This window comes from Astatotilapia calliptera, chromosome 3 (genome assembly GCF_964374335.1).
Source record: "Astatotilapia calliptera chromosome 3, fAstCal68.1, whole genome shotgun sequence".
NCBI classification, from domain to species: domain Eukaryota; kingdom Metazoa; phylum Chordata; class Actinopteri; order Cichliformes; family Cichlidae; genus Astatotilapia; species Astatotilapia calliptera.
This window is the reverse complement of record NC_137424.1, coordinates 35380329-35396485: the sequence shown is the minus strand read 5'-3', so window position 1 is coordinate 35396485 and position 16157 is coordinate 35380329. Positions and strand designations below refer to the sequence as shown.

Here is a 16157-nt window from a genome sequence, read left to right as displayed (position 1 = left end):
AGTGGTTGCATGTGGGAGTCTGCAAATCCAGAAGGAGACAAATGAGTGTGAAGACTCACTTGTTAGAAAGTGGTAAAACATGCTGCTGGAAATTTCCAACCGTGCCTCAACAGTTCGAATATCTAAGATCTGTTATGTCTATGCAAGTGAATTCAGCACATTTTAACATTCACCCATTCGTTTTCTTACACTTATCCAGTTCAGGGTCATAGGGGCTAGAGCCCAGCTGTCATAGGGTGACTGGCAGCGTGCACCCTGGACAGTTTGCTCATCTGACATTTGAAACCAAATAACTGATATGGAAACCTCCAAAACAGTCTATTTCTGAGCATATTGCGCAGGATCTCTAGTCATATGACTAATGTTGTGTCCTTTCTGCTACTGATGCTGAAAAGTAAATGTTGAAGAACCACGCACTATACCAGAGGCTGAGCAAATACCCAGTAAGTCAAGCGTGCAAACATTAAGAAGCTCTGCTGATGTGTGTGTCAGCTAACACGCTCCACAACTTGACTGCAAATGAAGGCCGTGCAGACAATGCAACAAATGTTCCTTCTTAAAACAGACCCCAAACCACAGAAATTACCTTATTGCTATTTTGTAAAACCAGTAAATAACTGACACTGCCTCTGGATTGGCAGACTGGAGCAATGGTTCCCATCTTTAAGAAGGGGGACCAGAGGATGTGCTCCAACCTACAGGGGGACAACTCTCCTTAGCCTTCCTGATCTATGCCAGATATATGCCAGGGTACTAGAGAGGAGAGTTTGTCAACCCTTGGATGCAGGAAGAACAATGCTGATCAAGAAAAACTGGACTCGCTTAAAATTGGGCATGCATGCAGCAGAAATGAGCTTTCGCCAAAGGGTGACTGGGTTCTCCCTTAGAGATAGGGTGAGGAGTTATTCTAGAGGGACTTGGAGCCACTGCTCCTCCACATTGAAAGGAGCCAGTTGAAGTGGTTTGGGCATCTGACAAGGATGCCTCCTGGGCGTCTGCTAGTTGGAGTGTTCAAAGTATGTTTGACTGGGAAAAGGCCCTGGGGCAGACCCAGGACACACTGGAGAGATTGCATCTCTTGGCTAGCCTGGAAAGGAGGAAAGGAGGAGGTAAATAGGGAGAGGGAGGTCTGTGCTGCTTAGGCTGCTGTCCCTGTGATCTCTTTGGATAAGAGGAAGAAAATGGACAGATGGATGGTCCCAATTGGGAAATAACAGATGATGAAGCAAAGCCTAATTTGGGGTGTTTATATCCTATGATAGGTTAAAAATCTAACTTTAACCTTTAACTTTAAAGATCTATGAGTATTCAAGTGTTTTCATGCACCTGTGACATATCAGTGGGTGATGTCAGGGTGGCTACTTCATTCTTTAATATATTTTATGGATATTTTTCAAATAAATTAATATAAACAGACCTAAAAAGGGCGTACACTCAACAGAGTACACAAACATGACTCCGCTAATGTCGCTCCGTGTCGGCCAAATATGGGAATTAATGAGTGTGTTAGATCTTTGACAAGCACAAATGTTCCAGTTTATGTACACTTAAAGTTTGAAGTTTGGAGCCAACTCCAACTGGTATTCAAATATCTAAATCTGCATTTGGGTTTAAATGCAGTGTGTGTATGTGCGCGCGTCAATGTCACAAAGAGCAAGGGTGAAAGTAAAACAGGGAGCCAAGATGGTGATTCATTAACCTCCAAGGCGAGTTAGATTTCAAAGAGCACGTCTCAACCAAGGAAGAGGAGAGGAAGTGAACTCCGGGGCAAGTTGGGTCTTCAAAAGCACATAATCAACAGTAATAACATCCAACCTGATATTATAATTGAGCTTTCCTATAACGAGGTGCCAGCTTCCACTGTTTGGGTGGAAACGATGAAAAACGAGTGACTTTTGCCATGCTACTCTAGACCAAAACCTAGACTTCTGTTTCATGCACTGGTGCCTTTGATTAATAAGATTCCTTCCAATGTTTAGATAAGGAACCCCCCCTCACCCCCTTTTAAAGACTTGCTGCTGTCTGAATAAAACCTAAGAGGAAAAGATATTTTTGCTAATCTACTTTCAGAGGGGTTTATGTGAGCTTTCATTTAACACATCTTGGAGGAGGAAACACGGTGGCCCTATTTTCCTCCCTTTCTCTACTCTTCTTTCATAACCAAAAAACCCCAGCATGACCTTTTTCTCATCTGAGGATTTTCACCATATCCGTTGCTACCCGCCCACACATCAGCTAGTTAGAAGATTTGTTTAAGCATGAGATTATGAGTGCTTAGCAATATTTCAATTACACATCAGGGTTTCAGAACTGATGAAGGTAACTCATAAAAAATGCTGAGACTTGGCACACCTCAGGTTACAAGACACCCCTTAATGTACTGTAAGATGAAAAGGAAAAAACAACCCGCCTGGTTATAACTTTCACCTCAGCTATCCACACAGGAAACCTTAAATGTAACAGTTCATGACAAAGCTTTGTGAGAAAACTAAGTAAAATTGAAGCACTACTTTCATCACATTCTCTGATTCCTGATGGATTATTTAGTTATCTAATATTCTTCCTCAGGCAGCCTTTGAAGTTGTACCACCTCCCCAGTTTCTCTGCCAGATTTCACTCAACTTGATTTACTAGTGTCTGTCTCCCAAGTGCAGTCTGTCCTAAGAACAAGAAGAGAAGAAGGGCAAGGAGCTCAACTTGCTGTGATCTTCAACTCCCACCACTTTTCATCTGGAACAGCATTAGGAATGAGAAGCCTCAGGAGACAGAGAGGAAAAAAAATCATCAACCTCTGATTGATGAAATATTTTCCTGGCACTGTCACATCCCTTTGCGTGCGGGTCTGTGTGTCCCACTTGTTAACGTCTGCTAACGATGCACAGCACCTTCACGGTGATGCACTTTGTTTCTATGACACTTTAAAGTTGTCTTGAAGCAGCCTGCTTTACTTACAATCTGGTGCATTTCCTGTTGAAACAGGATACTATAAAACAGTGCAAGAAGAGATTAGTTAAAAATGTAAACAGAATTCAACACATTCACATGGCGGCCATTTGCCTCGCTAGGGTCTCGCTAAAGGGAAGCTCAAGTATTATTACTAGAATAACGTTGCTGCTCCAGGTGGGAAATCAAATAATTTGGATAAATCAGAAATATCACACACTCTCTTGGTTACTCAACAACTGAAGAGACAATACATAGAAAAGTAGTGGGGCGTACTGGTCAATTAGCTAATGCTAGACAACGGCTACACTTAGCATTCAAACATTTTCTAGCTAACTTTGCTACCAAATGGTGTTAGAGTAAAGGTGTAAATCGAATCTGAAATATCAAGTTTGGACACAGTTTAGATGCATTTAAGTGTTGAAGGAAATAATGCTGGATTCACTCATTCTGACAATATCACATTAGCTAACTCTGAAAATGTTCTGGTTAAGCTAGTAATATTACGCAACATTAAACTCACTGGAAGACATGCATTCAACAGCAACTTTATTAAGTACACCTGTTCAGCTGCTTGCTATCAGAAATATGGACTGCGACTGTCCCATGTAACTGTCTTTAGGGTTCACAGAGAATGGTCTGAAAAGGAGTGAGTAGTAGTGAGTGAAAACGCCTTATTGATGCTGGAGGTTAGAAGAAAATGGGCAGACTTATTCGAACTAATGGGAGGGCAACAGTAACTAAAATAGCCACTGCACACCTAAGGTATGCAAAAGAGCTTCTCTGAACACATAAACCATGAAGCAGATGGGATTCAGCAGAAGATGCTTGGCAAAATGTTACTTTGTCTGCAGACTCTCAATTTGAGCTGCAACTCTCAAATGGTAGAGTCCGAATTTGTTGTAAACAACATAGAAGCATGGCTCCATCCTGCCTCTTATTTTTTTTATTTTATTTACATTTTCTCCCTTTACTGTACAGATTGTGTGATCTCCCAAATGCAATGCAATGCAAACTGCTGATTCTGCATCGTACATACTGGTCCAGAAAATATTACCTATTATGCAGTTACTGCTGTGTATTATTTCACACAAAGCAGAGGGCGGGAATGACAAAATATTTTTTCATACCAGAAAAAGCTGCGATATCATATGTTATAGTGCATCATGGCCATATTTGGTCAAAGCTGATAAAGCAATGGGACTCATTGACGTCAGAAACCATCAAGCAATTCCAAGTCCAAGCCCTTATAGAGAGTAAAGTTGAGAAAGAGAGCGTAGGCGACGTCACTATCCTTCATAAACACAAACCTTTGACCAGTGAGCACGCGGCTTGCAGCAGCACAGTTTCTTCACTCTATGTCCGGTTGTGCAGTCCCATTCAAACAGAAGACACAAGCAAGACAGCGCTCCGATGTGACAGGCGTACCTCTGCTCATCAAAAGCCATGGCGGTGGAATCGACCGTTTCACCTGAACATCACAGCCTCTCATATGTCCAGCACAGGGGCAGATATGATGAAGTCCAAAAATATCAAAACGCGAGGAAGAGGAGCTCAAAAGATTTTTACCCTCCTCTGATGGCCTCTGTGAGGAGATTCTCTGTGAGAATCGGGGATGGAGAAACTGAACAGACTTTGAGTCACACGGACAATGTGTTAGGCTTTGTGGCCTTCCAGATGTCAAATATAGGAAAAGAGGTGAGAATTACACTGTTGCATTGCTGATACTATGGCTGATCAGAAAGGTCCTTTCAGATATGTTATTTTTCATATTTATTTCCTATCTTATTCATAGCCTTTCCTTTTTTGTTTTCTTTAGGTCACGAGCAGTTGTCCAAGCATTTCACTACATATCGTACTGTGTATGACTGTGTACGTGACAAATAAAATTTGAATTTTTGAATTTGAATTTGAACTGTTTGGGAGTCAAACTGAGACAAACCGTTTTAATAAAAACTGACTGTGTGGTTTGTTAGAAATAGTCTCAAAAGTAAAAATCTGTACATTCAGTGCACGTAAATACAACGAAAGAGAAAAAAATGTTTTTTTGGCATCAGAGAAGGTTTGGATGAAGGTTTTTTAATCCAACTAAAGTGAACATGCCTCCAATTTTCTCTCGTTTCAGGTGTTGGCTTTATCGTCTGACAGGAAGCAGTCAGCAAGACATCAACACCTAACAGACCCGACTGTCACCATCTATCATTAATACGGCCTGTGAAACTGCTGCTCATAAACTGGAAATATAAAACGAAAAGCCTTGCATTTATAACACGGAGGGACTATTTCAGGCCTTGTAAATGTGTATAATAGTTTTTGCTACTATATTGAAAAAACATTTGTAAATGGTTTCTGAATTATGTATTTATTTGTAATGGGACAAAAAATGCTAAAAAGTTGTTTAGTACAGTTTAAATTGGGGAATAAAATGAAAATAAAAGGACAAAACTACACTTGTGTAGTTTTTTTACTGTATCATCACTTTTACAGTCTAGTGTTGAATGTCAGGGATTCCTTGCAGCTGCCTGATGAGTAACTACAGCATTAGCCAACTGTTTCCATTAGCTATTTTGCACAAATAAAGACAGAGGACCGGTATACTTATATTAACTAAATCAATCAGGCTACATCATTCAGCAAGGTTATCCATAACCTGCCCCTGACTCAGAGTTATTTACTGTGTCCCATGGTTTCTCTGCGCGAGGCAACGGGATAACTCATCCAAAGAGTTCATCATCGATCATTTTATTCCACAGTTGTCACCAGCCATTTTTCTGAAATTATCCAGTGGCTTTTGCAAAAATCCCTTCTAACCACAAAATATCTGCCTGCAATGCAAACAGAGACCAAATACTGTAATGCTCACACCGGCTGTGCCTTTACAATAAATCACAGCTCGTCACTCCCGAGTTGACCACGAGCTGACTGCAACCTGAGCGCTTGACCCGTCTAAGTGTGCAACATTAGCAAGTAGCATATTTCCTTCTAAGCAGACAGGTTGGTCCACCTGCTGACCATGTGCGAGGCCACGAGGGTTCATTGTGGAGTTTCAGCTTTAGTGGGGAGCTAATTATGTGGTGGGACAACTCAGTGCCTCCAACCCTTGGTTTGCAGTACATTCAGTACAGATGGAGCTGTGAAATTCAGTCCTGGGGCTTTTGTATCCTATTAGCCAGCATGGAGACATCTCAATGCAAAAATAGCTTCATGGCTAACATTAATCTGTGTACCAGACATCGTGTGGTTTCCCTGCTCAGGTAACAACCTCTCTTATATTTAATGTGGAGGTTTGTAATAAAGCCATCCAAGAAGTCTGACAGTTTAAACGACAGCGTGGAGTGCTGTGACACTGTAAGTAGCTGAGCACACAGAACTACCACTGGAAGTGTACAGATGATTTTGCATGATTCTCCCTCACCTGCAGTCGAATACAAAGCCAGTCAAATCAAGGTACTGATAGAGAAAGAAAGCACCCTCTCTGGTCCCCACTGAACTGGTAAAAAGCACACAAGCAAAGCAGCTGTGTATAAGATGTCATTCTGATTTACTGTTTAAAGACCTCCTTGGAGAGGTGGATCTCAGCACTTCTGTGCATGTAAAACACCCAAGATGCTTGGAAAAAATCTGAGCGATGTGGGGAATAACTTTAGGAGTACAAACAAGACAGAAGGAAAATATGAGCTGTTAAAAACAGATAAAGAAGGCAGATAAGATAAATCAAGCAGCTGATTTCAAAGTAAACATTAGCACTGTGTAGCACTTTCTGTATTGGGTTATTCGGTCCCATTTATTTCAGTGCACACATGTGGGGGGGTTTTAAGCTGGAAAGTCAACATTTCTGTATACATAATAAATAAGAAAGCTACGTATAATGTGCAAGTTACCTGTTATAGGGCAACGCTACTTTACCTGTGTGTGGATATCAGTTTGTTGTGGTTCAAAAATCAAATGAATGCAGCTTTAACTTGTTACAGAGAAACAGCTTCTCACGTCAGATCAAATTTAAAGGAGGCGCAGTGAAAGAAACAGTCATGTACAATAACACGAGTCTGATGAGACACTCTTGACCCCGCAGGGCTCACAGAGTATACCAGCTGCAGGAAAAGATAACAGGGCCACACGGGTTCCCACAGTGCTAGCGAGTGGAGACTGACAAAGTACTGAAGGGAAGACCACATCTGCACACATCTGGCACAGAGATGAAGGGGAAGGCATTAGACCAAGACATACAACTTTCTTCATTACTTCAAATTGGAAACCATGCACCTCAGTAACTCTTCTGCTAGAGCACGCACAACTTGTGCTTAAGCATGTCTTCAATTAACACACTGACCTTGTTAATTCATTAAAATACAACAGGAGGTTTTAACAGCACGATTCAGGATTTCTGTACTGATCGGTTACCTTCTTTGAAACTGCAGTTTAAGGTCTGGCTAACCAAGGCCTCAATCACACAGGCCTTGAGACCTGTCAGCAGGTTGCTCTGGTTCCTGATACTTTGCATGGAATACAAATAGAAACAAAATTAGAAAGAGAGAGCATATTTCGTCATCTTGGCTTCTCTTCATTATGTCCTTATTAAATCCGGAATCTAATTTACAATCCTTCTTGTCACATACAACATCTTGAAAAATCAGGCCCATTCTCAACTGAAAGACCCCAGTAGAGCACTTTGCTCTTAGACTGCTGACTTACTTGTGGTTCCTTGAATGTTTAAAAGTAGGCAGTCTTCAGCTTTCAGCCCACTCCTCTGTGGGCGGAGACAGACACCCTCTCGCTTTTAAGAAGATTAGGCTTAAAACTGAGTGTTTCTTCTTCACCACTCAGCACTCGGCATTTAATCATTAGTTATTATTAATATCTGGCTCTCTTCCACAGTGTGTTTTTTGTCCTGTCTCCTTCACCTCCAACCAGTAAATGCTCGCCCCCTCCCTGAGCCTGGTTCTGCAGAGGCTTCTTCCTGTTAAAATAGTTTTTACTTCCCACTGTCGCCAAGTGCTTGCTCATTAAGCAATAGTGAAACTGTGACAAAAGTCTGACTCAAACTAGAAATGGAGAATTGCCTTTTGAAATGTGGTGCAGCAAGGCACAACGTTTATTCTGAAGGCAGATATCTCCATTTCCAGGTCCCTTGGAATTTTATAAGTTTCACTGCAGCTCAAAGAGTAAATGCCACAAAATGTTTGCAACCACAATAATCACACGGAGGGTTTTAGTGCAGCAACCTCTTTGCAGTTGTTTTCACTCAGCAGCAGCCAGCAACCTCCAGCAATCTCTCATCAACCGGTCGGGGAATACATATTTTTCCCTAGGAGTTCGCCAGGGTTGCTGACCAGTCTCTAGGTCTGTGTGAGTCCGATGAATTTAGGATTCATTGCTAGTTAAAAATGTGTCTATTGTGACTAAACGTTTGTAATTTTACTAGCTTCAAAGAACCTTGCTTCCAAAGTTTTACACATTAAGAATTATGCGCATTCACTCGTAACAGTGTCTCTGGCAACAGAAGTTGAGTAGTAACGAGATATTACTTTTTTGGGTCAAGCTGGCCTTTCAGTGACTGAAAGAAAAAGAAGGGAGGCCTCAGCTGGGCTCGGCTTTGACGTCACAGCTCTGATTCAAGACATCCACCCAGTTTGCATCTTCCATCACACCCACTTAAAAGACAAAAAAGTCACTTGTTTGTCTAAGCCTCTGCCCATGATGAATGGCCTTGGCTCTTTGTTCTGGTTGATTCCATCGTGAAACACAGATGTGAAGGTTATGTAAGAAGAGTGTGAAACCCAAGCAAGCAAGGGTGGACAAATCATGATCGAGTCACATTTTCAAAGGAGGAGATAGTTTACCGAAATCATCCATCTTCTGCTCCGCTGGCCTTACGACAAAGGCAGATTGACCAAATCTATCATGTTATTTCACACCGAAGAGGATCGTTAAATGTTATTAATTTACCACAACGGGCGCAGAGTAAGTTGCCTGAAGTAACCATCTGGGCAGGGATAGAAAGACATCCATCTCTAACCTTTAAGATCATGCATCTCTGGCCTGTTTGGTGCTCTGCGTATCGCATTCTGTCTGATAAATACACCTGATAGAAAGCATATGTACACTTCATACATATTTATCACTGAAAAGCATCACTACTGTGTGAGAGAAACTGTAAACTATCATATCAATATAACGCTAGCAGCCGTGCAACCATCGGACATGGATGGGGTGTATATGTTTTAGGGGGGCTGCAGCAGCTGTGTAGCTGCTTTTCCTCGCAGCTTTTCATTAGTCTGATCGATTCATTAGTCCATCTGTGGATCTGTCCAGTGGTGTTAAGTAATGCTGACTTCTGTCAGTAATGAAGCTGTGCAAGTGTGTGAACACAGGGCCGCCTGCCATGACCAAAGAGGCTACAGAGATGGATGGTGCAGTGGTGCGTTTGATTTACTGTACTGCACGCACACACACACATTCAAAAACATCTGTCCCCCTTCATCACATCAGTTCGTAGAAGGATTCAAATAGACAGCTGGGTGGCACAATTACAACTCGATGTTCCACGCATAGCAGGCCAACGAGTTCACTGTGCTACTGCACGGCCGATGCAAAACACCAGGGTCATTTCACACATGACGGCGATCGTCACAAGATAACTGAAGGTAACAGTTTCTACAGGGTTTCGTGGCTTTGTAACTTTCCATTCAGGTTTTAGTCTTCAGATGCTTACAAAGAAAATGATGTAAGACCCACATAAAATACGCTTCTTTTAAAAAATGCAATTAATAGCTGATTTATTTACGAAGCATTTGATCATTTTACAGCAGGTGGGTTAAAGTACATCACTCATCAAAAACTATTAAAAGAACATAAAAATTACATTGTCAGTGTGCAACACTGTCTCACAGCAGTTTTTGAAATACTCGGCCAAAATTAGTCATGTTCCTGGGAATAAAAATTAAAAATGTAACTCATATTTATAAATTCTTGTCCATTTTATGACTGCAATATGACATAAAAATGTCGGTTCAATTATATTTTCCCTCTGAACTGTGTGGTGCAAAACCGGATCAGATTTGGGTTTTTGGAGGGCCCAAAGTCAAGTAGTACTGGTCACAAATCAGCAAATTTCTCCTATTTCATCTATTATTTAACATACCATTAGCTGTTGCAGAATTCTCTGTGGCGGTGGCCCACACATTGATCATGCATGAAAGCGGTTGATGCCAGACCTCCCAGAAGACCAATCCACTAATCACACTTTTCTTTGAAATAGACAAAGAACAAACCTGGCAAGCTGTTAGCGTGAATCGTGGCCAAATAACTGGAACCTTGGGGGTTTTCAGTAAAGGTAACACTTCTTCACCAGTGAAATCAGTGTAAACTGTGCTGTACTGATCTGTGAAGAATTGCGAGACCTCTGCAGTCTCATACCGCAGCAAAGGCCAACAAATTTGTTCCGCAGAGTTTCCCAAACTGTTTTCACCGACATCAACGTGCGCTGTGAAAGCCGTCTGCGGTTACCGTCGAATTACTAGTGCATTCCTTCTCCCAAATTAAGCCCCTCATTTGCGGAGTTGCCTGACCATCCAACAATCTTAATTTCCATATTCTGTGGCATTCTCGAGCCCTGACATCATCTGGCTGGCAGCGAGGCAAATAATGAAATGGGCCCTGCCTTTAGCGTGGCATCTTTAAGTATCCAGCAATCTGCTCCCTAATCTATACTCCATTCTTCAATTGTGTTCCACATTATTGGAAGCCAGCTGCACATCGGGCACAAAATGGAAAGAATTTTGGATGTTTACCAGTACGCTGAGGTTTCTGCCAGTTACACAGACCAAAACTTAATTTCATTTGCTTTTTCTTTACAGTGTGTGCATGACAGTGGCCATGTCCTGTTATCATCTATCAACTGGTGAAAAGGGAAAGTTGCAGACAGGGCAGCATATTTATAGATTCAGACCCAAGTTAATCAAACAACAGCCTAGAGGCTTTAAAAAGTATTTAGGCTCATAAACCCATCACTGAGTTTATTGCATTAAGTGTCTGCTTCTTTCATTAATCAAATAGTGATGATTTATCTTAGATACTACAGGGAGTGCAGAATTATTAGGCAAATGAGTATTTTGTCCACATCATCCTCTTCATGCATGTTGTCTTACTCCAAGCTGTATAGGCCCAAAAGCCTACTACCAATTAAGCATATTAGGTGATGTGCAACTCTGTAATGAGAAGGGGTGTGGTCTAATGACATCAACACCCTATATCAGGTGTGCATAATTATTAGGCAACGTCCTTTCCTTTGGCAAAATGGGTCAAAAGAAGGACTTGACAGGCTCAGAAAAGTCAAAAATAGTGAGATATCTTGCAGAGGGATGCAGCAGTCTCAAAATTGCAAAGCTTCTGAAGCGTGATCATCGAACAATCAAGCGTTTCATTCAAAATAGTCAACAGGGTCGCAAGAAGCGTGTGGAAAAACCAAGGCGCAAAATAACTGCCCATGAACTGAGAAAAGTCAAGCGTGCAGCTGCCAAGATGCCACTTGCCACCAGTTTGGCCATATTTCAGAGCTGCAACATCACTGGAGTGCCCAAAAGCACAAGGTGTGCAATACTCAGAGACATGGCCAAGGTAAGAAAGGCTGAAAGACGACCACCACTGAACAAGACACACAAGCTGAAACGTCAAGACTGGGCCAAGAAATATCTCAAGACTGGTTTTTCTAAGGTTTTATGGACTGATGAAATGAGAGTGAGTCTTGATGGGCCAGATGGATGGGCCCGTGGCTGGATTGGTAAAGGGCAGAGAGCTCCAGTCCGACTCAGACGCCAGCAAGGTGAAGGTGGAGTACTGGTTTGGGCTGGTATCATCAAAGATGAGCTTGTGGGGCCTTTTCGGGTTGAGGATGGAGTCAAGCTCAACTCCCAGTCCTACTGCCAGTTTCTGGAAGACACCTTCTTCAAGCAGTGGTACAGGAAGAAGTCTGCATCCTTCAAGAAAAACATGATTTTCATGCAGGACAATGCTCCATCACACGCGTCCAAGTACTCCACAGCGTGGCTGGCAAGAAAGGGTATAAAAGAAGAAAAACTAATGACATGGCCTCCTTGTTCACCTGATCTGAACCCCATTGAGAACCTGTGGTCCATCATCAAATGTGAGATTTACAAGGAGGGAAAACAGTACACCTCTCTGAACAGTGTCTGGGAGGCTGTGGTTGCTGCTGCACGCAATGTTGATGGTGAACAGATCAAAACACTGACAGAATCCATGGATGGCAGGCTTTTGAGTGTCCTTGCAAAGAAAGGTGGCTATATTGGTCGCTGATTTGTTTTTGTTTTGTTTTTGAATGTCAGAAATGTATATTTGTGAATGTGGAGATGTTATATTGGTTTCACTGGTAAAAATAAATAATTGAAATGGGTATATATTTGTTTTTTGTTAAGTTGCCTAATAATTATGCACAGTAATAGTCACCTGCACACACAGATATCCCCCTAAAATAGCTAAAACTAAAAACAAACTAAAAACTACTTCCAAAAACATTCAGCTTTGATATTAATGAGTTTTTTGGGTTCATTGAGAACATGGTTGTTGTTCAATAATAAATTTATTCCTCAAAAATACAACTTGCCTAATAATTCTGCACTCCCTGTAGTCTGTTTAATGAGAACTAGCTTTCTGCTAAGTTTACAGAACAGTGCAACAATCGGTCCAACTGTGTCTGTGCATGTGCAGTGTCTTTAGAGATTTTTCACTTTTTATACACTGCATAGTGTGGTGAATTTAATTTCACCATTCCCACTACAACTGGATTCAATCAGCCAATGAGGAAAAAGTGAAAACAGAATTTACTGTAAATCTATAAAAAAATAAAAAACAGAAATATGTCTTTTGAAAAAAACTATATCGATACTCTTTAGGACCCTTTCAGAGCCATGACAGATTTAACTCTTCTCAGGTATGTCTGTAAAGTTTTTGCAAACCTAAATTTTGGAAATTTATCCCATTCTTCTTGGTAAATCCTTCATCATCAATGGGAAGCATTTGTTACCTGCCATATTCAAGTCTCTTCACAGAGATCAGATGAGGTCTGAGGCTGAGCTCTGGCTGGGTTACCCATGGACACTTGTCCTCATGTCACTCCAGTGTTGTCTCGGCTCTCTGGTCCACTGTTATGCTGAAATATAATTCGCTACCTCAGTCTCTGCTCTCTACAGCAGGTTTTCTTCAATGAGCTCTCACTGTCTCTACTGTTAAGAAACATCCCGACAGCATGATGCTGCCACCACCATGCTTCATTATGGGGATGTTATTATTGATGGTGTTTACCACCCACTGCACCAACCGCTCTTGGTTTAACTCGTCAGCTCAGTTGTTTTTTTTGCTTCTGAAAGTCTTATAATACACTTTGGCAAACTCTAAGAGCGCTGGCTGCTCTACTATAAAGGTCTGATTGATAGTCCTGCTGAGATGGCTGTTCTTTTGGAAGGTTATTCCATGATTGAAGCATTTTTGGGGTGTTTATTGGGTTTCTAGTCATTTTCATGACCAACAGGCCATCCGCTTAGTCACTTTTTTCAACTAAGTGACCAACTCTAAGAAGAATCCTGGTGGTTTTCAAGTATTTCCATTTCACTATTCATCGCACTTTGAGGACAGCACGTCCTCGCCCCCAACGCGTACCAACACTTATTACGTCGGTATGTTTCAGTTTCTTTCAGTCACCCAACACGTTCTTATGTTACGCATTCGGAAAAAGGAGGAAACATGAGAACTGTTTGTATCATAGGGACGTGTAAGGTTACCTTTTGCGTTCCCATGGGACGCCTCGGGGCTGACAAATCGTTGGTATGTTACGCATCGGGAATGATTAATGCTGTGTTGAGGAAAACTCACAGATTTCAAAATGTGTGCCGCTTTCACTTTTTTAATTGTGGTAGTCTACAGAGACCTACAGAGGGCTTATTTCTTGTATTAACACACAGTTTCAGTTCAGGAATTTGAAAAATATAGGTTTGTACTTTTTGGAAAGCATTTTCAGAATCCTCTGCTTGGTACAGGTGGACTCCAGTCACCTCAAGGAATTACAAAACAGTATGTCTACCAACACTTACACCACTGCGGGGTCCGAACCAGTTTTTACATTTTACCTAAATGGCAATTCATATAAAAATTGCATTTAAATATCAATAAAGTATAAACATACAATTATCTAACAACATATCAAAAATAAGGAAAAGGGTCAGATTTATAAAATGATGCACCGTGGCAGTGGTTGCACAGATGTGGTCATTTCAACAAAAGTTTGGGTTTATTAAAAAAGAGGGGAAAAGTCTTTTGCACATATTTATACACGTGATAAAATAAATGTAGGCATAGTGTGTTTGCTTTTGCTGAGATTAAGTCCTGCAGTTTTACTTGTACCTGTGTGCATCTGACACATTTGATACGTTTTGATCTGATACATTTTAATTTACTCAGGTTGCCTTTGTCTAATATTAAAATCTGTTTGATGATCTGAAACATTTAACAAATATGTGAAAATTGGAGAAATCAGGAAAGGGGAGGTACTTTTTTCAGGACACTGCATGTTGAAAAAGGAAAAAGAATACTAAAGAGAATCGGAAGATAATTTAGTAAATGTGTATTCTCTTATAAAAGTAAGGCCCACGACTATTAGAACAGACCAGTTGTACAAGGCCTATGGTGGGTAACGTCTAAATTCAGTCTGGCATTTAAAGCAACACAACAGTTATTGAGCACCCTAAACTCGATCTAAAAATCTGAGTTTTTATAACAGTCAGGTTTTTATGATGCTACAGTACCAGACTGAACACTGACAATAACTTGAATCTGTCTGACAGACTGTCTCAAACACCCCCACTTGACTCATCACTGACAGACAAAAATGCAGAAGAAAGCCAGTGATTTCTTTAAGGTCCTCTGAATATGACAATCATCGTGGGAGTTATTAAAATGATGTATTCCCAACTGGTCTACATGATGCAGTCAACTTTTATGTGACCAAACAAAGGCTGCTGTCCACAGAAGACTGACTAATCTACTCAAACTTCTAAAATCAGCAAAGATACTATACAAAGATGTCACTTTAGAAAATACGTCTCAAAAAGATGGCAAAAACAAGAGCGAGCGCGTTAACACTTTGGTAGTTGATGCCAGTAATGGAGGATAATTGCAGAGACTTGTGACAATGATACCATGTCAAGAAAAATTATTTAAATGTCCTTGTCATACTTGTGTAATTCCTGACAAGAGGGAGCGGTGTGATGAATGACGTCCCTGACATCTGGGCCGCGGCCAAAATGGCGTTTGAAGGAAGGGGAGCGCATGGTGGATGGGTGGGTGAGGGAGTGAGTTGGCACAGTGCATCCTCCACATTCCCTCTGTATTAAAGAGACAGATCGGAGGCGCCATTTGAACTCTTAAACATGCCACTGGAGATTTATCTGACATCATGTGTGAGCCCACTATGGGGCCCCTGTTTATCTAACTTTATGTTTCATTACGTCGTACTGTTCATGTAAGTTATGAAGTCTTTGTTTATAGTAATATCCTATAGGGAGTTCCAGGTTTGCTATACTGTTTGTTTTGCAATCTTACAATTTTGTTATGTTTTTCTGCACGCATGTGTGCAAATTCCAGGAACGTGAGTTTCTTCATTGTACTTGAAGCATGGCAGGTCCCTCCCTTTTAGGCCCGGCAACAGCATAAAGAGAGACACCGCACCGTGTGTTTGTTTATGCATTAGGGCTCCCTGTGGACCCTGCCTGAAAAGCACTCCATTATCTCAGAAAAATCATTTAGGTCCAAAGCAAAAGCACAGTCAAAAGAAGCTCCTCCCACTGTATACCATGGTCAGCTAATATATATAAAGCAGGTCACGCTGGTTCACCAGAAATGGAAAGATTCACTCATCAGGGTTTTACTGTACCGATCACGCCCCAAGCTATTGAAGAAATTCTTTCCCAAACAAACTATTGTCAGTTACGATAACACTTAACTTGTTCCAACAACGGCGCACTTGAAAGGACAGTCTTTAAAGACGTGGGGAGAACTGCTCAGCATTCCTGAAGGAAGTGCTGTTCCTCTGTGTGCACAGCTAAGCCTGTGTGTTCGACTGATTCTGAGTGCTCGGCCTTGAATGTAGAAATACATATGTGTGACTTAAAATGTGCTGCTACACAGAGGGGGGACACAGTGGGGAC

General features: G+C 41.3%; 1 protein-coding gene and 1 long non-coding RNA gene across 2 annotated transcripts in view; one reads left to right on the top strand and one right to left on the bottom strand.

The window, feature by feature from the left end:
* Positions 1–16157, bottom strand: part of LOC113018600 (ADAMTS-like protein 1) — a 100765-nt gene that overhangs the window by 65276 nt on the left and 19332 nt on the right. The gene's annotated exons all lie outside the window — the stretch shown is intronic.
* LOC145426075 (uncharacterized) lies at positions 4232–5388 on the top strand. Its single transcript, XR_013906839.1, has 2 exons — positions 4232–4641; positions 5069–5388. It is a non-coding gene; the product is annotated as an uncharacterized LOC145426075 (long non-coding RNA).